A 24,185-nucleotide genomic window follows, 5' to 3' on the forward strand; every position below is an offset into this window, starting at 1 on the left:
TGCAATAACTTCCAAGTTATTGCAAGAATGTACAATAAAACGGTACAAATATCTGCAGCGAATTTTCAACGCCATCATCAGAATAGGCTACTTTCTGAGTCAATAGAAAATTTCACAGATTATCCTGACACCAAAACCTGGAAAAAAAACCAGAAGACCTAAAATCCTATAAGTGCTGCCGATTATATCCAAGATATTCGAAAAGCTTCTATTCTACCTCTCAGCGGCCTTCCTAGACGTCTGTCAAACCTTCGATAAGGTTTGGCATGAAGGCCTACTTTATAAGATAAAGAAACAATTGCCATATCCTTTCTTTCCACTCCTAAAACCCTACCTATTAGATATATACTTCCTGGTAAAGAAACACGATGAATACACTCAGCTCCACCCTATCAAAGCAGGTGTTCCACAAGGAAGCGTACTAGGACCTATTTTATTCCTGATGTTCACTGCAGACCTCCCATTCAGCAGTAACACAATAGTTGCTATTTTTGCAGACGACACCGCAGTACTGACCATGGACTCTAGACCCACAAAAGCATCAGAAAATTTACAAAAACACTTAAATAAAATAGAAACTTGGCTAAAAAAATGGCGAATTAAAGTAAATGAGACCAAGTCAATACATCTAACCTTCACAATGAAACGAGGTGAATGCCCTCCAGTTACACTCAATGGCAAGCAATTAAGTAAGGCAAACGACACAAAATACTTAGATATCCATCTTGACAAACGACTAACATGGCAGAAGCACATCCTTACCAAAAGAAAACAACTGGGCAATAAATTTAGATAGGGAAAGGGGAGGCACATGTGGACAGAGGCACAAGTGGACAGTTGATTTTTTTCCGTATAGATTTCTTTTCGAGTAGTTCTAACTCATTCTCCTAGGTGGCACTGATGATATAGTTCTATGCCAAGAAACAAGAAATAAATTCAATGTCAGTTGCCATTTGTTTGTGTCACGAGGTTGTGTTACTTTTGCCGCGTAAAAGTAAATAAACAGTTTTTTAGAGATTGTAATATTCTTTAGTGACATTCTGTGTTTCCTTGTAAAGTGCATCGTATTTTAAATATTATCATATTTGATATCAGGTAGGTTTCTGCAGTTTTGTTCTAGTCATAACCTAAAAACACATATCCGGAACTTTTGAAAAACTATGCATACGGGACAGATGTGGATACTATACAGAGGAACAAGTGGAAAGTGTCCATACAGGCCTGATCTGTGTATTTCGCTTTATAAATAGTGCTAAGCAATCTCTTCCTGTCGTTTTTTTCTGTATTAAAAACATGTTTTTATTTTAAAATTATCCAAAAAACATTCTGGATAATTTTAAAATTTACTTCGTCTATCCTACTTCATGTTTGTCAAAAAATACATGCTTTCGGCCTAACTTTCCTTTTTTGGAATCTTATATTTTCATTCTACCTCGTAATGTCGACTCTAGTATACCAAAACTTCGGTCAACTTCCGATACAGCTTTTATTGTAGCTATTAATTGACATTCTTCATAGTTGGATTTATTATTTCTTTTATGGTAAGCTCTTGGCATTGTAACGTTATAAACGTCACATCTCTATTAATTTATATTTTAATAAATATTTCATTTTAATTTCTTTATTAATTTATTAATTTTTTTATCTTCAGTTTAATTTTTACTATTTTTCACAAAATAGTTGGCGCCCACAAAATGTTTTTTCCTTTCTTCCTCTGTGTTTATTTTCTCTCTTTCTGTCCCATAGAATAAATATTTGCCCTCTCACTTTTGTTCGGCAGACTATTCTGTTCCGTGTTGACTGACAAGCTAGTTTCATGATATCTATAGCAACATTCTATGACATCTGTGCTAACTTCATTCAGTCTCCCACTTTCTGTCAAAACAACTTTTCTGTAGTGGGATTATTTTTTGCCTCTTTTTGAAATTTATAAAAGAAGGCAAAAATTATAAGATTCATTTTTATGATCTACAAATTCTCTTGGGGTAAGTACTTTCATTGTAATATTTATTCTATAATTCTGACCACATTTCCAATATTTGTAACCTTACTTTCTTTCGAAAGCACATTTTTTTTCTGATATATGCATTAGGACTCTTTAACAGAATTTAACTAAGTAGTAACATTCATATTTCATTTTATCCTTGCCATATGCTATTTGTTTAAGTGTAATTTTGTAAGATGGCAAGGAAGTTAAACCTTTCTTTTTGATGTGTTTCTAATGCGAGTTGTTCCTTATCTTTTAGTTTATTGGACATATCAAAACCTTACTGGTTTATTGGACATTTTATTGGATTCATTGAATTTATTGGAAATATTGGTTTATCAACAACTGAATTGACCAGATTGAATTGATTGGCCACATTCAATTTTACTAATCAGGACATACAGCCACGTGTGACTGCAGCTCTCTCTCCAGAAGCCACAACTTCTAATTGGAGGACCTAACAGCTAGAACACACAAGCAGCCCATCGAAGCAATAAGTAACACTTTATTAACTAATATTAACTGTTAAGCTTTGGCAGGGTTAATTATTGTTTTTTTATTCATTTAAATAAATATGTTTGGTTAAAATTTGTCTTATTTGCTATCAACTGAGAACTCAGGTTCAATCCCTAGTTTAAGACAAGACGAACTCACCCTTGAGATACTGAGCTAGGTAAGGTATAGACGATAAGCTCCCATGGTTAATTGAGGTATTATTTTTACAATAGTATTTCAATTCTCTTTGGTAGTCTTATCGTTACAGCATATGAAATTCAGGACACTACTATACATTTCGTATAGGGTAAATCTGCGCTGCGTGAAATTACGCCACTCCGATTACGCGGAATTGCCCAAAACGTATTTGAGTTGTTCCAAATTAAATACTTAATGTTTAATAAAGATACATCAATGGAAATTATATGTAAATGATATAAAAACTGTAACTTATGTCGAATAATTGCAGTCTTGTTTTCTACGAAAGTACGCCCCAGTTGTCATTGATAATTAGATAGCCCGATTTAAAATAACGTATTTTTTATTACCATTATACCAAAATATGTCATAATCCTCCTCATCATATTTTCCTTTCATTACTATTCAGTTTTTAAGGCTCTTCGCTGGTCTTTCAACCATTATAAATGAGCCTAATGAATTAAATCCATGAGACTTTATGTAAGAGATGGATGGTAACCGGTTATATTTTATGTTATTTTTGGTATTATAAAAGATATTTTTTACTTAATTACACTGGAATAGTTTTTTGTAATTACAATAAGTTTAAAAAGGTTTTAAAACTTTCTATATCCCTTCTTGAATATATTGAACTGATGAATGACAAATGTCAATCTTTTGGAATGCTCTCTTCATCCCGAAGACTTTTTTTTTAAATATCTGTAATTTATTCGATAAATTGATCTGAACCATATTTCACCAGATCTATAGGCATGACTTTAGACTGTTTTAGACAAATTAGTTTACTTACCACAAATTCTGATCTATCGCGTCTTCTTTTCGGGACTCTGTTTAACCGGACATATATTTTTCTATTTTCTTAGATAGGCTTTCTTTTTCCTTCTATCATGGATGCTAAATCTTCTGAGTTCTTTTTTGGAGGTTTTTTTTCTAAGCATTTACTTACCATCTTGTAAAAAATCATAGGTGATTTCACTGCTTTGATGGGATAAGTTTACGCTTTGAACATACCAGGCATTTTGTCTACGCTATGGTAAGTGTCTGGTTCTAGGCCCGTACACTGTATTTCAGTCCCTTGATGGCATTCTTATTTAGCTTACAATGGTGTATTTGTCCCATTTGTTTCTGCGATTTAACTTTATAGTAAATTCATTTACAAATTTGTACTTCTTTGTCTTAAATATGATCTTAAACATGCCACAGTATTGACGTTCATTAAAATTAAATCTTGGATGTAGTATTTGGTATATTACTTCTTCTGCTGTTTTTGTCATCATCATCATTCTGGCTTTACAAGCCTGCGCGGATCCTAGCTTCCTTAAGAATTTCTCTACAGTCGTCCCTATCCATCACATTCATCTGCCAATCACGTATTCCCATATTTCACATGTCTTCATCGATGTTATCAAGGAACCTTGTTCTGGGTCTTCCTCTTCTTCTCTTACCAATGGGTCTGTCAAGGAGCGTTTTCTAGCTGGGTCATTTTGTTTCATCCGCATTACATGCCCTATCCACATCAGATGTCCTATCTTAATATGTTTTACGATATCAGGTTCCTGGTATAAAGTTCGATGTTGTATCGTCTTCTCCACACTCCATTGTCATTCACTGTTCCATAGATTCGCCTAAGTACTTTTCATGTTTTCATTAAATTTTGTTAGAGTTAAGGTCTCTGAACCATATGTTAGGACTGGGCGTATTATTGTTTTGTAGAGTTTTATTTTTGCATTTCTAGATATAATTGTGAATTTAAGGAGGAGATTAAGCCCAAAATAGCATCTGTTGGCCGTGCAAATTCTGCGGTTTATCTCTGTGGTTGTATTATTTTCAGTGTTAATTAGCGCTCCCAGGTATATAAATTCGTTCACTGCTTTGATGACGTCGTTTTCTTTAACATGTGATCGTAGTGTTTGTGGTTGCGTGCTTATTTTCATATACTTCGTTTTGTTCGTGTTTACTATTAAACCCATTTTTGTAGCTGGTTCTTTTAATGCTACATACGCCTCTCGTCCAGGATTTGCACTGATTTGTTTATATATTGAACCAGTGGTTGTGATTTGTCACATACATATTACTTTTTTCAGAGCCAGATTGAACAGTATACATAAGAGAGGGTCTTCCTGGCGCAGCCCGCTATCTATTTTAACAGGTTCAGACAGTTCCCCCCGAATTCGTATTCTACATTCAACTTTTTCAAGAGTTAGTTTTGTTAAATTTACCAACTGATTTGGTATTCCTAGCTCTGCATTCTAATGTATTCCATAACTTTGAACATTTCTCTTCTATTCACAGAGTCGTAGGCTGCGTTGTAGTCCATAAATATGTGATATCAATGCCACATTCCAGTATTTTTTCCAAAATTTGTTTCAGGGCTGCAATCTGATGAATTGTCGATTTACTACCTCTGAAACCAGCCTGGTAGTTTCCTACTATCCGTTCTTCTGTGGTTAGAGCATTCAAAGATATCTCCTTTTTTGTGTATGGTGCAAATATTCCAATCATTGGGGAAGGATTTCTGTGTCTTCATTTCTTTTATAAGCTGCTGTGATGCCATTATGGTATCATGGTCATCTTACATATAGTTGAGCTGGGAGATTATCTATTCCGAGTGAATTGTTTCTGGCTAATCTTTAACTTCAAGAATCGTTGGTGGTTCTTCTTCGCTCTTGTCTGTTCCCCTTACCTCATCTCTTTCGTCTTCCAGGTTTTCTTCTTCTTCCTCTATATTAAGTGCCTGGTTAAAGTATTCCACCCATCTATTCAACACATCTTTCCTTGTTGTTAATGACTTCTGCATTGTCATGTGGTTGCCTTGAGTTTTTTTTGTTGATGTTAACTTTCTTATAAAATGCTCTGAATTCTTTCTCTCTGTTGAGGTTTTCTATATATTTAAGTTCCTTATTTAGGTATTTTCGTTTTTTCCTTTTGTGTATCCTCTTTTCTTCTCTTCTCTTTGTCTGGTAATTCTCTACAGTTGTTCTAGTTCGTCAGGTAAGCATCTTTCTGTAGGCTTCATTTTTTTCTTTTGTTGTCTAAAGTCCTTTTAATTTAGTTGAAATAACAGCTGGTTCTAATTAACTGATTTAAAAGTTTTTACGTATTAGACCTCATTTCAGGTCTATTATACTAATCTAGATATGAAATAATATTATGTTTTAGATACTTGGGCTTAATTTGTTTTGTTACAAACGATTTACTTTTGTTACTACGCAAAAGCATTCGATAACGTAAAGCACGAAAAGATAATTGAAGTTCTCCATAAGATCGGAGTCGACTACAGAGACATTCGAACAATAGCGAGTCTCTATTGGGGCCAAACAGCTAAAGTGAAAGTAGGATCTACATTGACCAATAAAATTGAGATCAAGAAAGGGGTACGACAGGGCTGTATCTTGTCTCCTATTGTCTTTAATATATACTCAGAAGAAGTATTTAAGACAGCGCTGGAGGAAAGCACAGAAGGCATAAAGATAAATGGAGAAATAATTAATAACATAAGGTATGCTGATGACACTGTGATTCTAGCAAGTAGCATGGAGGAACTAAGTTGCCTAATGAGTAAGATACAAAAAACAAGTGCACAATACGGACTCAGACTAAATATCACAAAAACCAAATGGATGTTAGTAAGCAAAACCCAACAACCAGCACAGCAACTGATATTAGACAATGAAAGAATTGAACACGTGGATTCGTACATCTACTTGGGAACAACAGGTAACTCAAATTGGGATCAAGCGAAGGAAATACGTATAAGAGTAGAAAAGGCAAGAGCATCGTTCACTAGCATGAAGCAAATTTTCACCTCTAAAAGCCTCACCCTACCTCTCAAAATTCGACTTCTGAAATGTTATGTATTCCCGGTTTTGTTATATGGAATGGAGGCGTGGACAATGACCGCAACATTGATGAAAAAAGTAGAGGCCTTCGAAATGTGGGCTTACCGACGTATATTACGTATATCCTGGACTGAGCACGTGACCAACGAAGAGGTACTACGCCGGATAGGTAAAGAGAGAGAGGTAGGAATAAGTATAAATAAATTAATTTACTAATGTTTGTATTTTGAGAACGATTTCCGAAGTGGAAATTGAAACGTCAATAAACGTATTTTAACCTTTAATTGTGGCTTATTCCCATTTAAATATAAATTAAGTATAAAGAAAAGAAAGTTGGAATACTTGGGTCACGTTATGAGACATAATAAATATAGAGTACTACAACTGATCGTTCAAGGGAAAATAGACAGCAGAAGGGGTCCAGGGAGGAGAAGACACTCGTGGCTCCAAAACTTGCGGCAATGGTTCGGATTATCATCTGCTGAACTATTCCGATCTGCCGTAAACAAAGTCAGAATAGCCATGTTGATTGCCAACGTTCGGAACGGACAAGGCACATGAAGAAGAAGACAAACGATTTGTTTCTATAGAAAGACAGTTTCTACCCTTTTTTTCAAAAACTCTCAGATTTGTTTTTACTCTAAACTCTTTCTTTCTTTCTTAAAACTATTACTGATATAAAATCACAAAGTAGAAATCCAAAGATTTCTTGTTTGACGGAAAAATCTTCAGATTTTTGCTTTAATCTGTGCCTTTTATAAATTGCAAGGCAAAACAGACGTTGAAGAAGATGAAAAGATAGATATTGGGAATCTAAAAATTGCATTTCACAGCATATCTCCTCACCTAAGCAAGAATTTTTGGTTTCTTGTACTCATAAAGAGTAAATACAAATAATAGAAAAGACAGTTAAGATTTGATTTTACGTATAGTGCCTCTGTATATTCAACTAAACTATCTACCTAAACCTAACTGTCTTTCCTATTACTGATATATTTTATGCATTCAAGTAGCAGTTTTTCATTATGTAGTAACTCTATCCATCTCTAATGGATTTCATCTCGAATTAAGCCGAAATTAAAAGAAGCAGCGACCACTACACTAGATAATTCATGAACCGGTAGGGATTTTCAGGGGATTATGAGTCGACAGCCTGTGCCCGAGTTCTTGGCTGCTTTTTTCGCGATTTTCTTCCTTTTGCGTTTGTTACACGTCAGATGATGTCTTCCGGACGTGCCCGACGTTTCATATTTTCTGAAGGAATTACCAGCGACGTTACGGAAAATTAGGTTTTGCTTTTATTTATAAAATGTCGAATATGTCTTAGATAGGAGAAAATGTAATATAGATAATTTTACTCACAATACGGGATATTGTTTTAATTCGTCTTTGAACAACCAAAATCACATTTTTGCACATGTCCATTAATCGATTTTTACAAAGTTAGAATATTTGAAAGATATTTATTTGTTGCCTCTCAGTCTAATAAATAAATAAATAAATAAATAATAGCTTTATTACCCAACAGTTTCCCATTTCTAGGGTAAAAATTTAAGATACATTTTTAATTAGTATACAATCATTAGTAGGTGATACAAAAATATTAAGTAAAAAAATAAGTGCAAAAAATAAGTAGATGAAAAACAAAATAAAGAGTTAGAACAATATAATTAAACAAATTACTACGTATACAAGAAATAAAAAAAAATACACAAAAAAAATACACAAAAAAAATTAACAATCTAATGTATTCCATAAACCAGTGCGGTATCCACCAGATGATTAATTGAGCATGAGAAAATATTACAATGGTTGCATATTTTGTTATAATTATTGCACATAATATAAATGGGTGACTTCAGTAACATATTTGTTCTCGCACGTGGACAAGTAAACACTATAGTCGACCTGGAAGTAATTCTTGGCACATTAAATCTAATTTGACCTAATATATTACTGCTAACTCTAAACTTACAATATTAAACCTGTTACATAACAAATCGTAATCATAACCATGGACAGGATATACTCCTTTTAAAAGCTAAATATTTTAAGTTTCCGTTGTACCTTTTCAATCTGTTGCATATAACATTTATAAATGGGATACCAAATTAAGCTACAATATTCTAGTTTTGTTCGCACCAGCGATAGATACAGCAGTTTAATCGGTCTTATATCGCTAAAATTTCTACAGTTTCTGATGATAAAACCGTACATTTTCATAGCATCGGATACTTTCTGCTCAATATGGTTGTTAAAGGTTAATTTTGAATCAAATATAACTCCTAAATCTTTAATGCTATTACATTTTTCAAGATCTGACCCCTGAATTACATAATTAAAATCAACCTTGTTTTCCTTCTAGAGTAACTTACTACTTTACACTTATTGACATTAAGAAAAAATCGGTTGCCTGTAAAGTCGGTTTTACGGGCGAAAATTTTACGTGACAACGTCTTTTTCTCGGTAGAATATTTATTGATATGAATATTATTAAATTGCACAATAGGAACAAGGAATTGAATGAAAATAAGAATTGCACAAATTTTAACTATAGAAATATATTTTGTTTACTAAAACATTGTACATGTAAACTTAAACTTAACTAATTTCTATTTGAGTGATTTTGTTGAGGATAGGACGATGATAGGAGAAATATGAAATGAAAGGAAGTGTTTCTGCTGTAATGTGTCTTGAATGCCAAGAACGCTCGAGAAAGACAGAGACACAAGCACGGAAGCACGCACCGATTCAACGCGCCTAATTCTCTAGTGCTTCGCGCGCAGCGGACCGATCATGTTTGAGTGGGAGAGAGACGCAAGGCATTCGCCGGTCCGGCGGGCTTCTCTCTCGTTCGGTGACTCACTGTAACAGACGTGAGCGGGCGTTACACTTTTTCATGAATGACTCCGAGCCACAACCTAATTTAAGACGTTGTCACGTCAAAAGTTTGTTTTTTACACACCAAGTATCTATATAATTTAGATCGTTCTGTAAATCTATACAGTTAGCAATTGTTTTAATTTCACAGTATATTTTAAGATCATCCGCAAAACACAATTTTCTGTTATTGGTATCTAAAAATAAATCATTGATATATAATAGGAACAACAATGGACCTAAATTTGATCCCTGTGGAACACCGGATGTAGTACAGATTAATTCTGATATGAAACCATTATAGGATACAAATTGGTTCCTACCTATTAAATAGCTTTCCAGTAACTTTAAAATGTTTCCAGCAAATCCCAAATTTGATAATTTAAAGAGAAGGTATTTGTGATCAACCTAATCAAACGCTTTAGAAAAATCAGTATATATCACATCTACTTGACCTTATACATCCAAAACATTTGAAATATATTGAGTTATTACAGCCAAGTTTGATACAGTAGAACATTTATCTATAAAGCCATGTTGATAAGGTGATATCCATCCCCTAACAGAAGGGTAAATACGGTTATATAGAGTTACTTCGAAAAGGTTTTTTATGTTATCTTAAATGTTATTCCAACTAGTCTCTCTGTAGATTTCTTATTTGGTTATCGTTTATTTTACGTCCTTACTTTAGCATATAATTGTTTTAAACAAGTTAGAAAAGGTCCGACACTAGCTATATTTGATAGACTATTTGAAGAAAGTCACTGTCAAGAATTTCTTCTGAAGTGAATAATCTTAAAAAATTATTTTAATATTGATTTGATATTCTGATGTTGTTTTCTTGTAAATCGTATTGTAATGTAACTATGGAAATTATTTTTATTTCTGGCGTTATTTGGATATTTTAAAGTAGGGCGGCTTATTACACACAACTTTACCAGTTTCACGTTTTGTCAACATAAATTTGTACACAAGCACAGTTGTTATATTGGCATGTGTTTGGTCTGTTCTCAACCACTCGAAAAGTAATTCAATTACGAAAAGAAATCCTTCTAAGACGATATAAATAGAAAATGATCTCGATTCAATTAAAAATGATAAACATTTACTTAAAAATTGTGTACAAACTCCATAAATATTTCTATTGGTGGTATCACTTCGATGTTATTGACCCAAGTGGGCTGGTTTATCGAAAATTTTAAATACAGGCACTCTGCGTGCCGCCTGTCGAGTCCTGTTAGCGGTGAAAAGATAACGATATTAATTGAACTTACGTCATTAATGTTGAGAAATTGGTTCATGCACAACAACCACTGTATGGGTTTATATTTTTATATAGGAGTAGGTATGCCTTCTTACAGATTGTTGAAGTGTAACAATGACATTATATATGTATATATATACATATATATATATATATATATATATATATATATATATATATATGTATCTGTATATGTATATATATATATATATATATATATATATATATATATATATACATATACAGATACTGACGTGGTGAATACTTTGGGCGCAAACGGCGTTCACTTCCCTGAGACCTCGTATGTAACAATTAAAAACATGCATTGTTGAAAAAAAAGCTATTTTCATATTTATATATGTTATAAACATATAATATATAATTTATATATTTATATGTTAAATATAATTAACCATTGAAGACAACAATTTTTTAGGACATCAAATTGTTTTGAAAATTTCTGTTAAAATATATTTTCTGAAAATGTTAAATGAAAAAACACGAGCAGATATTACTTGAGATAAATCATTAATAATAATAAAAATTCATACATATACAAAATGTTGAATGACAAATAAACATAAAAATTCTACTTAAACATAAAAAACCTAAATAAAGTAAAAAAACGTGTACAGGTAATTTACGGGTCATTTTGCACTTGGCTTTCCGCACAATCTATGCAAAATTTTTTAGAACACTCCAAACATAGGTCTTTTGCAAGAAAAACACAGACATGCAGTTTTCCTCTCCTTTTTTGGTGGAAATTTGGAGCAAGTTTTTCGATTTTCTCGTATTAGTTTGTCGGATGAACCAGCATTAGTTTCATCATAAAACACATTTTTCTGCTCTAGGGTACGACCGATAAAGCGTTCTCTCATATATGGTTCAATCAACTGTTTAGCAACAACCTTCATGGATTCCATCTTAGTAAAAAGTTCTCTATCACGGTGTGATTGGTGTATAATAAATGAATTTGTTGTACTCATGTCAAGAATTCGAAAAAGATTGCCATTGTCTAATGACGGGTTCGGCGACTTGAAAAATAAACACTACATTTTTGATCCATTGAATCCACACTACCTTTGGTGTTGTTATAAAATATATTTATTTCATCTTTCCCAGTAAGCGATAAAACTATCGAATGCTGAACGAAAGAAAGAAATAAAACTGCCTTGTTTTTTTTCGGCACGTGTAGCGAGACCGTTAGTTCTAAGAGTTTGTGCTAATTCCATTGATGTATACCAATTATCTGTAGTCACGTTACGGTTACTGCCAAGTTTTTTTTCTGCTTTAGAGAGTCCAGTACTATTACTACCCTTACCACAATATAGATATGTATGATATACAAATATAAATAAAACACCTTCTGGCGTTCGCAAGACATTGCAATTTTAATCCATAATTCGCCAGTTTTGATTGCATATACATTTTGAAACGGCAATGACCATAAATTGCTACTAACATTTCATTAACAGCTGTATTAGACCCTAAAGAAAATAAGGTTTGTGAGCTTTGATAAAAATTTTTAAGTAATTCCGTTATTCCAGCCTCTGGATCAGTTTTTTTTCCATTCTTCATCATCATCAAATATTTCCATTACTTTCTTTTCAAAATTAGGGTCATTGTATCGGACTCTTTTTTAAAAAGGATACTTTGCCATTTTTGATTACGAGAAATAAACAAAATCTATCGACTAACTATTTACTAGGTCCAGATCATCAGCGTATGCCATAATTTGCATTGATTAAAATAAAGTTTGTTCTCCCATTGTATAAATTGGCATCACTTACAGTCTTCTTCAGCGTTTTATTTAAAATTAGGTAGGTATGTCAGTGACTCTACCTATCGTAACCCCATACGTGTTTCAAAAGCTTGTGAAAAATCGTCTTTGTATGTTCACTTGCAGACCCCCTTATTTAGTGGCGCTTTTACTCATTTTATTGGAGAAGTTAAGTTCACTTAAAAATCCATACAGTTTACATCTTAGAATACTTTTATTAGTTTATTGAGAAAGTATTAACATTAACTTTGTCCTTATATTTGTTCCTATTTTAGACCTACCCTGCGTAAATTGCTTCGGCACATTTACAACATATGAAAATAAAAGAATCGTTTGAAGGTTCAGAAAACAGCGATTTTATTTTTATGAACATTTTTTGTACTAGCAGTAAGTATAGGATATAGAGAGTTTCCCAAATGGTGTGTCGAGACCCAAAACCGAACCACGAAACCAAATGCCTGGTGGTCCCGCCTCGCCGTTTCACATCTTGCTTTTTAAGGTCGCGCTTTGACTGGCGCCACTGCTTTTATTATAACCTTATACTACCACATCCACAAAATTCTGCTTCTTTTATTCCATTCAGTTTAAGCTTAGTGTCAAGCAAGAGAGCGCGTATTTTTCGTGCGTATTGAATACGTTGAATTTGACGATGGATAAACACAATAGGATTATAAAACAAAGTACAGGTTTTAAGACTTGCACAAATAGACCGTCGATCTGTACTATAGCCGAGAAGTTCTAAGAGCGACAATAATAATAGACAATCGAGTAATGTCCATCCAGAGGCAGGTAAGACTGGTAATTACAAACGGTGTTATTTGTTATGCTGCACTCTCAAATGAGTCCATGAAACCTTGAAGCGGCACTTGGAATTACAGCACCAGGAAATCAGTGGTAAGTCAATAGATTTTTTATAAATAAAAAGAGAGAGTTAATAGTTACCAAAAAGACTATATCTTTGAATTTTTCTCAGGACGCTCAATCTGAAAACCTTGTACTTGCTTCTTATGAAATACCAAAATTAATTGCTGAAACCGGTTATCCTCACATAATTGCCGAGAAATTAATCGTTTCAGCAATCAAAATAGTAGTATCTCGGATATGTGATAAAAAGCAGGAAAAGCAAGTGAATTCGTTGGCTCTATCAAATAACAAAGTAAAGCGTAGGATTGTGGAGATGACAGATAATATTGAGAAACCTATTATAGGTCACTTAAAGAAGTGTAACTATTTTTCCTTGCAAGTTGATAAAAGTACAAACATATCAGATAATGCTAATCTAATGTGTTTTGTAAGATACGATTTTGAAAATACTATTCAGGAAGAATTTCTACTTTGTAAATCTCTCTTAATAACAACAACGGATGAAGAAATATTTAATCTGATTGATAGTTACATAAATGACAATGGACTTAAATGGAATACATGTGTGGGACTAACTAGCGATGAAACATGTGCAATGGCAGGCACGCGTACTGGGCTTTTTCCGAGGATCAAAGCCGTAGCACCAGAATGTGTAGCATCCATAGAGAGGCATTAGCTGTCAAAAAAATGCCACTGCTTTTAACCGAATGTATGCAAGAGTGTGTAAAATTTATAATCTTTATAAAATCTTGCCCACTGAACTCAAGAATATTTTCTGATTTGTGCAAAGAAATGGGAAGTAAACAGAACATCTTCTTTTACACGGCGAAGTGCGTTGGCTATTAAAAGGGAATGTTTTAAAAAGACCTATTGAATTAAAGTAAGAAATCTCAATATTCTTAGAACAGCATCCCCAACGGCTAGGGATGCAATATTTCAATTTAAAGACAGTTTTCATGATATCAATTGGTCAATCAAGGTAGCCTATCTTTGCGATACTTTTGACTTCTTGAACAATTTAAATATGACATTATAAGGTAGCAATGCCACTGTATTTAAAGTACAATAGAAGATAGAAGCTGCAACAAAATACTTAATTTGTGGACAGGTCGCGAGGAAGCAGGAAGTTACAAAGCAAACAAAACTACAGAAATAGTATAACGTGAATTCATTGCCGGATGAGATTTCAGCGGCTTTCAAGGAAGACCTGCTAAGATTGGAGGCAAATCTGCAGAAATATTTTCCCCCATACACAGCAACAAAGCATGGATAAGGAATCCATTTACAATGGACGTAGAATCCAAAACAGGATTTCCGAATTTAGATATTGAGTCAGTAATTTAACTATCGTGTGATAGAGCACTCAAAGATATATTTGACAAAATACCACTGATAGATTTCTGGCTGTCTTGCGTCAGTAATTTAACTATTGTGTGATATATACAGCACTCAAAGATATATTTGACAAAATACCTCTGATAGATTTCTGGCTGTCTTGCCATCAAGAGTACCCAGTTTTAATAGAAAAAAACGATTAAGTTTCTAATTCCTTTTGTTACGGCCTATAAGTATGAGGCAGTGTTTTCAACACTGGTTTTCCTCAAAAATAAATATAGGAACCGTTTGGAAGTCGAACCGGACCTGAGGATAACATTAACATCTTTTCCTCCAAACGTGAAGTTTTTAGTTAACCAGAAACAACTGCACACTTCTCATTAATAAAGTATTTGATTTTTATTTTATTTTATTACATTTTTGTTTGAGCTAATGATTCTTTATTAAAATATATAACACTATAATGAATATTTAACTATGTTTTCTAGTACACACACACCAGGGTATGAACAATAATTGGTGGGTCACGAAGGATAAGCACAAAAATAACCGGGCCACGTAACAATGGTTTGGGAAACCGATATACCAACAAAAAATTGCCAATATTTTATGACTACATACTTTATATTTTATTTCTCGAGTATTTAAATGGAAATATCTTAAATCACTTTAAATAAACATAATGACCAGATTATTATCTAGATTGGAGTTTACAACGTTTTTGCTGTTTTAATTATTGCTATTAGATCAGTTTGATTGCTTAATATTCTGGCTAATTGGATATCTTAATTTGCTTTTTATTTTCAAGATCACTTTAGTTGAAGGCATGTAAATACTAATAAAATGTTAAAATGTAGTGGATGGATGCGTAGGTTTGATTCATATATATGATATAGACCAGGCATTATTATACCATTCATTTTATTATCCCAATTAAATTTTAAATAATCACAAAATTTGGAAACATATTTATGTGAATCACTGAAACTTCTTATTGTCAGTTATCGTTATGGATAGGATCAGTTAAAATCTTCAAATTTTTACTATTTTGTTGTTTAGGTATGTGTTATATTTTTTTTTCGTTTAATCTGTACATTAATTCTTTTAATATTATCACACTTTTTATTAATTTAGTTTCAAATTTAATCAGTTGAGTGATGTTCTCGGTATAATGCTTGTTTTCTCGGTATTAATATTAGTTTTTTTTACAGAAAAGTTCCCAAATCTCTTCATAAATAAGACAAGAACGGCCAAAACCTTCTACGCAAGGATTAGAAGCTACTTAAATCAATTAAACTACACGTTCATAGAATGCTTTCCCTTCCAATCGTCCTCAATTTCTCCATGGCAAATAAAGAACCCTCAGTGCCCAACCCGCCTCATTTCTTTCAACAAACATTCAACAAACCCAATCAAATCCGCCTTCAAGGATATGCCTCACAATTACAAGGATTCTACACATATATACACAGATGCATCTAAATCAAATGAAGGACTGGTGCTGCAGTCATAACCCCAATATCGACAAATAAATACAAACTCGCTTCAAAGTACTCCATTTACTCTGCTGAACTATATGCTCTATAACAGGCCACCCTTGCTGTCAACGCATCCAATAATACAAATTATATTATATTCTCAGACTCTCTAAGTTCCGTACAGTCAATCCAATATTTCTATCCAACTAATCCTTTGGTCATCGAGATAAAATAAGAAGTTCATACACTCAACTGAATGGACCAGGGGTACTGGCTAATTGGCTTAGTTCCAGTGCCATAAAACAAAACACATACACACACACACACACAACTGAATGGAAAAAATATTATATTCTTCTGGATACCATCTCATATTGGAATTCAGGGAAATGAAGAGGCAGACAACGCTGCAAAAGAAGCTGCAACTAGTGATAGTGCGGAGTGTACTGAAACATTTACGAATGCGGACGTGAAAGTAGCGGTCAAACGTAAAGTGCGATATATGTGGGAAGAAAAGTGGAAAGTTTCATCGGCCAAGCTACGCGATAGTAAAAAATCTATAAAACCCTGGCCCACATCACCAACAAGTCGGAGAGACCAGGTAATATTAACGCAACTCTGGCTGGGTCATACGCGATTAACTAAAATAGCCATGTGTTTTCCAACAAACAAGAACCAACATGTGACAACTGTGAAGAAAAGTTAACAATCAAATATATATTAGAGAAATGTCCAGCATTAACGTTAAAGCGCATGTTGTATAATATACCCAACAAACTAAGTGATGTATTAGGTCTACAGTGCAATATGTCAAAATAGTAAAAAAAACTAGAATTATTTGGTATTTTATTTTAAGAAAAAATGAATAATAATAAACTGGAATGCTACGCTGAAAGGTTCTAACTGACAAATTCGCAATTTTGTTCCTAACGGTCCTGGGTGGTACTTTTAAAGCTGAGCTGTCATAACTATCATTAAATAGCTGTTCTGAAGTGATGCTTGTTATCCTAAGTTCAAACTAAAACCTGATTATTAAGCATTACGTCCTATCTAATCCTTACAACCCTGAAATGTAACAGATATCTATTGTCAGTATTGCAATATGTTATGCTACTTAAAATCTAGCAAGTCCTAGGTAATAGATAGGACATATTCAGCATTTCACCTAAAAACAACATGACCTAAAAATCGAAAGGTTTGTTTCCGGTAATGTCAGATTTTAGTGTAGAAAATTTGATTTGTACTTCGAAGTAAGTATCCAATTAATGATTATTATGTAGATATTGTGCCAGATAATAGTACCTCCATGACTGTTTTAAGTGCCTCTTATATTTAGTTCCATTTTTATTTTCATTATATTTACTGTACTGGAGCTGGAACTTACTATAAATGTAACTGCAAAATCTCTAATATACAAAACTCGCTTAAACACTTTAATAATACAATCCATAGATCATTCTATTACTGATTAATTTAGGAACAACCTACATATTATGTACTCCTGTTTTAGCACTTTTTAGTTTCTATCAAATTAACTTATGATTGCAGTAGTTAGGTTAGTTAATAGTTATTTAGTAACGTATTAAAAGTGTATCAAGTATTGCTTTGTTTTATTCTAGTATGACCACCAACGCTTTCACCAGTCGTGGCCATCAAATGACTAAAATTTGCCTTAAATAGACAACTAAGAGAACGTCTACATGCAAATAAAAAGCTTGTCAATACCAAAAATGTTAACAATAGTCCCGACTACGATCCAAAGCAAGACGATTTTTGTAGCGAGTCCTCGTCTGTAGAGTCTGCAGAAGAATACTTTATCAATGATGAAAATGGCCACTGCCTGTCCCACACTCCAGCTATGTCTGATAATGAAAGTTTAGTCGAAGAATATGCGTCTGTTTATCAATTAGTGAAGTCTATTGTCAATTACATGGTCACTTCGTTCATAGATATTGCTGAAAACAAACACTTTAAGATGTACACCAAAAAGGGAACTATTAAAAACAGAACAAAAAATGAGAAAGGACCTGTCAAAAGAAAAAAGCAGAAATTATCATCTGTCGCTCTTCTTCTTCTTAGAGTGCCATATCCCTACGGAACGTCGGCGACTACCATGCTTATAATATTTTTATACTGATCTCGGTCTTGCGCTACGTGTAGCAATTGGTCCGCTGTCAAACCTGTCCACTGCCGCAAATTCCTCAACGAGAGAAGAGAGAGTTTCTTCCGTCCTATCCATTTCTTTTCTTCGATTTTACCGTTGAGAATTAGCCGAAGGAACTCATATCTTGGTCCTCTGATTATATGTCCAAGATATTCTAGTTTACGCCTCTTAATAATATTTAATAGAGTTCGTTGATGCCACATTCTTCGAAGAACTTCTTCGTTTCTAGTTCTGCTAGTCCATGGAATTTTTAGTATCTTTCGATACAACCACATCTTAAACGCCTTGATTTTATTCATGATATCGGCGTTTAAAGTCCAAGTTTCTATACTGGATGTTAAAGTAACATGCAGTATTGGGAACTTAACAAGCAAGCACAACGTTTGTTTGTGCACGGTAATGTTAAACAACTAAACAAAAGAAAAAATACTGTTGGAACTGATTCGCGTAGCATATTACCTGGATGCTAACGGATTAGATATGCAAGTATGTAAAACTTTTTCCTGGCCACGTCAGGCTATGACAAAAGTAATGATTGATTTTTGAAAAATAATAGGAATTGGTAATAATAATGCTATTATTATTATAGGGCAAGCAAGACCAACGAGGGCACCGACCAGCTCTGAATTTTATTGACAATCATCAGATCGTTGAACATATAAAGTCTTTTCATCCTACCTTGTCCCATTATCGTCGGAAGCATGCTCCCAATCGTCTATACGTACCATCGGATATTTCAATTACAATGATGTACAATGACCACAAAATAAAGAATCCTGATTGTCAGGGTAGTTATGAGCTTTATCGTCAAGAAATTACAAAACTCAACATCGTTTGCGTAACTTGGCTGTGAAGAGTGCTTCCAGTATACATCATATGATCTCCATAAGACCGAAACCAATTATATCAATCCAACAGATAATTAGACAATTGAATAGTGTGTGAAATCTATATATCTCACAGAAATAAATATATTACTGCCAGGAAAGAGTGTGAAAGAGATGCGAAATCGCCACTAAAATCATAAGATCTCAGTTTCAGCAGATTTTAAGAAAGTGATTATGCTTTCAAAAGCAGGTATGTTTAATATTTTTACTAGACGCATAACTGCTTTTAACGAAAGTTTTGTTACTGTGTGGAAAGGTAGAAACGTCCGTCCTTCAGGAATTTTGTGGCACGAAGGAATATTTAATTAGGAAGAAAAAAAAAGAAGATACATATAGTGTCTACTTCCTAAAAAACAGGGATAAAGAATCCTTAACAATTTGGCTGGATAATTGCTCGTGACAGAACAAGAATTGGTGTTTGTTCAGCTTTTTTGTCTATATAGTAAATTCTACAGAAGTACTTACACTTCTAAGAAGAACTTAAAATAATTAACCATAAAATACTTTGACACACGTTTATGTCCGCAGATCATTTTCACTACCAGGTAGAAAAATTATTAAAGAGGGCCAAAACTGTTTGGGATTTTAATGACTATGTTCAATGTGTTTTAAATTCAACAAAACCGAATGATGTAGCATTAGGGATTAGAAATTTCTATGAGTGAACAGATTTCAGTTTAAAATACAAATTACAAAAATTAAATGGGCATTTAATACTGGTGTGACACTTCCACCTACACGAACATCTAACCGAGGAATTAGTAAAGATAGCTGAAGAGGACCAAAATGGAGAATTTTAGGTTTTTTTACAACATTGGAGGGCTATATTAAGTTTTATTTTATATGTAAAACAATGTCTCGTTATAAGTGCAATAAAAGTTAGTTATAAAAAATCTTGTCCTATCTGAGGTTTTTAATAAAATCCCAAGCTAAATCGTCCCATCTATCAAAACTCATGCAAGCTTTAAACTAATTACTTTCGTGGATCATGCCATAAATTGTATATACAAATCAAATTCATTCAAAATACAGTTTGATATCATTATTGTTACAGATGGCGCAGCAACTAACATTTTTTTCAAAATAGCTCAATTGGTAGATAGGACGTTTCAGATTAGCGTGCCAGTAAAACGTTTGGACAAAATAACATGACTAAGGAAATTCTAATAAATGGAAAAAAATCTTCATCAAATCTTCATAAACTCCAAAAAAATTAAATACTCAAAAAATTGAATGAACCCATAACTATAATTCTGCAATAACGTTTATATATCAAATCTACAAAGCTATCCCTCGAAAAAGGGAGTCTAGTGGGGTAGTGATCATTAAATAGTCTCTCCTACTCAATTTTCAACCTCACCTTCAAGTTGGTGCACCCTATTATCATAAATGTTTGCTTTGACGACTGAAATTAAGTAAATGTAAATTAAAAACTGGCCAACATGTCTTGGCGAGCCCAGCAGGTTTTAAAAGCACGCTAAACACCTAAAATAAAAATGAAAACTTAATCTTTATCACCAAATATGTACTTTCTAGACGGACTATATAACGCCAGGCGAGTAGAAAAAGATTTTCAGAATCTCGCACTAATCTGATAGTCTGTCCCATGGATTCTGAAGGAGACAAGATTATGACAGGTAAACGTACTAAACTTGGAAAATCCTTATAGCTCAACTTCGCTACATATAATGCTAGATATCTAGCTACAGAAGAAAGAATCTTACAGATGGAAGCAGAAATACCGAAAATCAAATGAACTATGATAGGCATTGGCGAGGACTAACAACGAGGGGAAAGCCTGAAAAAACTGAAATCAGGTTATTTGCTTTATCAGGTAAGTAGTGAAACTGAAACAATAAGAGGCGTTGGCTTCTAATTACACAATAAATACGAAAACAAAATTATATCAATAAAAAGTGTTTCTACTAGAATTTGCCCGAACAAGTGGCCATGCGGACTAGGAAATATACTAATTCTAAGATAACATTACTTCAGCCCTAAATGATATTACAATAATAGACTATATCCTAATGTATGATGATTTCAACGCCGAAACGAGGAGAATGGCAGATGAGACAGGAAATTAGAAAATTCAGTAAATAGAGAAATCAGCGAAGGAAATACGGAATGTGTTGCAGTTTCGCAACTGTTAATAAACATTTATTAAATATTAAGACTTTTCTGGTAGTTTTGATTCTCCCCGTATATCAAGATTTCATGTACAAGGGTGCATCGTGGTTAAAAACTACATGCTACGAGACGGGCAATCTGCAAAATGACACAGATGTGTATTTGAGATAAGCGATGCATCTACACAATCCGAGTCGAGTTTTATCTCTCAAACCACACATGTGTGTGCGTTTGGGTTAAGACTAGTTAAGAGTAGAGTACCTTAAGACACTTAGCATCGGTCCTTTGACCGAGGAAGTCGTTTTGATGCAGAAAAGTTACATTAGGAATTTTGTGGTTCCTGTTATTCGTCGGTGAAGACATATTTTTTGCGGTGGCCGGAGTGCCATCTTCTCATTGGGTAAGGATCAATACCATACTTTTGTTGCTGCATGGGGCTAAGTACGTTTATTTGGTGCCCAATTATTACATATTGTGTCGCGATTTTGAACTTTTGAACTTTATTCAGAACATTAAACGTTGTCAATTGGACATTTTGCTTTTGTTTTGTGTAGTATTTACTCTATTCTTATTTTTTGTAATATGTCATTCCCGATTATAATTTGAATTGAGTTTAAATATTTGTATTTGAATATATAATTTGAGTTGAGTTTGATATAATTCATATATGATATTTTTGATTGCATTTTGTGTAACTGTATTAACAAGGTTTATTCATTTTATTACGAATTAAGTATATTATAATATGTGCGTATATTTTTCACTCTTTCACGTTTAATATCAATTTTTTTATATGACATATTCATATTTTTATTTCTTTTTTGTATAATATTATTTCTATCTATGGTTTGTTTATGGTTCTCTTTTTGTGTGTCGTTACGTATTGATTAATATTTAAGTTTGTACTACATATATTCTTCTTCTTTTAAGTAATATATTCTTCTTTATTTATAGTTGTATATTGGGTTATGTGTATTTATGTTTAATTTCACCTTCTTGTTTAAAATAGAGTTTTATACAGTCCACTGGTTTTCATTTCTTTTCTTTATTTGAATATACATACCCAATCCGAAAGGGGGAAACCAGCGAGTTCTAGATTGAACAAAATATCTTCTCTCCCCCTTCAGGATGACCAAAATTGTTATATTGAGGTCATCGTATGTGCAGAACGCAACAGAATGCACTGAAGAAAATGAAAATAAATAAAACTCCGGAAGAAAACAATATCGTTATAGGAGCCGCAAATATTGGAGAAGAAAGACTTTTAGAGAATATTAAGTAGCTGTACAACTTATGTCTACACTATAAGCGAAACAATTTTTTTTTCTTATGGGGTAGAAATTTTCTAAACCGTATCAGGTTAACCCATCCCTATGTATCTCTGGCGTGTATTGGATTCAGGCTAGAGGACATCCAAGCTCATTTTCCCCTAGAAGGAGGTTCTACAAACGAATGCATTCCTGTTATCTTATCTACCAACTAAAACCACCCTCTCCTATTTAAGCGAAGTTGACTGTCGTACGTACCGACTCCGAAAGTGGGATGACCGCTATAGGATTGACGACACTTTTCGAACACTCTCTTCTCTTATCTAGAACTTATTTCTGTAGTTTGTCCTGTTGCCGTTTATCTTCTTCTTCATTCTTCTTAATGACTGCTTAGATGTAATTGTGTACACTATTCCATCATTCCTTACTTCCTGTGATCTTCGCAATCATATCTATCACAGTCACAGGGTTCGTACCTATATACATTTTGTTTCTCTCCACTGTCCATCTATTTATTACACTCGAGCATTGTGTGAGCAATTCTCACACAATGCAATGTATATCTGTCTTTCCGAACCTATGAATATACGCCCTAAAACACCGTATCCTGTGAGCACTTGCGTCATAAAGTAATCCAGTCGCCTGTGACCACAGTCCACCCAGTCCCTTATGCTCGGGATCAGCATCTTAGTCCACCGGACAACACCTTGTGCCGTTCCAGTTTTCCTGCCATTTTTCCATTGACCTTTCCCTTTTTCATTTTCTTATGGCTGTAGTCAAATGCTCTCTTCTCTCATAACGATGTCTTCTTTCAAGCCCTTCGTGAAAAAGTACCATCTTATGTGATTTCTTCGCAAATTATAATTCTTAAAAGATCTAGCATATATCGTTACAATAATCTATTGTAGCTATAAAACTTAAAACCTTCTTTCTCGGTCTAATATGAGAATGATATTTGTTTGCGAACAAGTTGAAATATTTTATGTTATCAATTATATACGGTTTATCTCTTTTTACATTTATCCGCCTGCTGAACTAATGGTATTCGCACCTTTTACAGTTTTATGTAAATATGTTGATGATGATATTTTAGTAATGTTGGTTACGAGTTTATTTTATTGTTTGTATTTTATTAGTTGTATTAGAATCAACTTACTTGTTGTGTTGTGTAGTATCTATGAAGTATAACATACAGTAGGTGATCAAATTATTATAATCAGTCACAAAATTTTAAGTTTTTTACATTTATTCTGCTTTGCAGAATAAACTGCTTTTTATACTGCTATGCAATTAGGTGATGCCAATATGTTTTGTTCTAATAACTTTACTTTTTTGACATTGACAGCTCTAGAAATGTCATTTGTGTCAAATTATGTCAAAACCATCGAGTTAGAATCTATGGAGAGGGCATCACGTGACTAAAAACGACCTCACTTCGGCCATATTGTTTTGACACTTTTGACAGATCGTATATGTTTATTTACGTTTGTTGTTTTTCGAATATTTTTAGTTTTATAATACTTTTATAGAAACTGTAATAATATATTGTGATAGTGCATAATAATGGTTTCTTGTTCTCAACGTAGTTGCAGTGGCAGAATCAATGTTAATAAAAA

The 24,185-nt window shown here is 33.4% G+C and overlaps 1 protein-coding gene and 1 long non-coding RNA gene across 2 annotated transcripts in view; one reads left to right on the top strand and one right to left on the bottom strand.

Moving 5' to 3' along the window:
- wb (wing blister) overlaps positions 1-24,185 on the bottom strand; it is a 600,221-nt gene that overhangs the window by 235,544 nt on the left and 340,492 nt on the right. The window lies entirely within an intron of this gene.
- Positions 931-16,381, top strand: LOC140441900 (uncharacterized). Its single transcript, XR_011951048.1, has 2 exons — positions 931-1,095; positions 15,854-16,381. It is a non-coding gene; the product is annotated as an uncharacterized lncRNA (long non-coding RNA).

This window comes from Diabrotica undecimpunctata, chromosome 5 (genome assembly GCF_040954645.1).
Source record: "Diabrotica undecimpunctata isolate CICGRU chromosome 5, icDiaUnde3, whole genome shotgun sequence".
In the NCBI taxonomy this organism is placed as follows: Eukaryota; Metazoa; Arthropoda; class Insecta; order Coleoptera; family Chrysomelidae; genus Diabrotica; species Diabrotica undecimpunctata.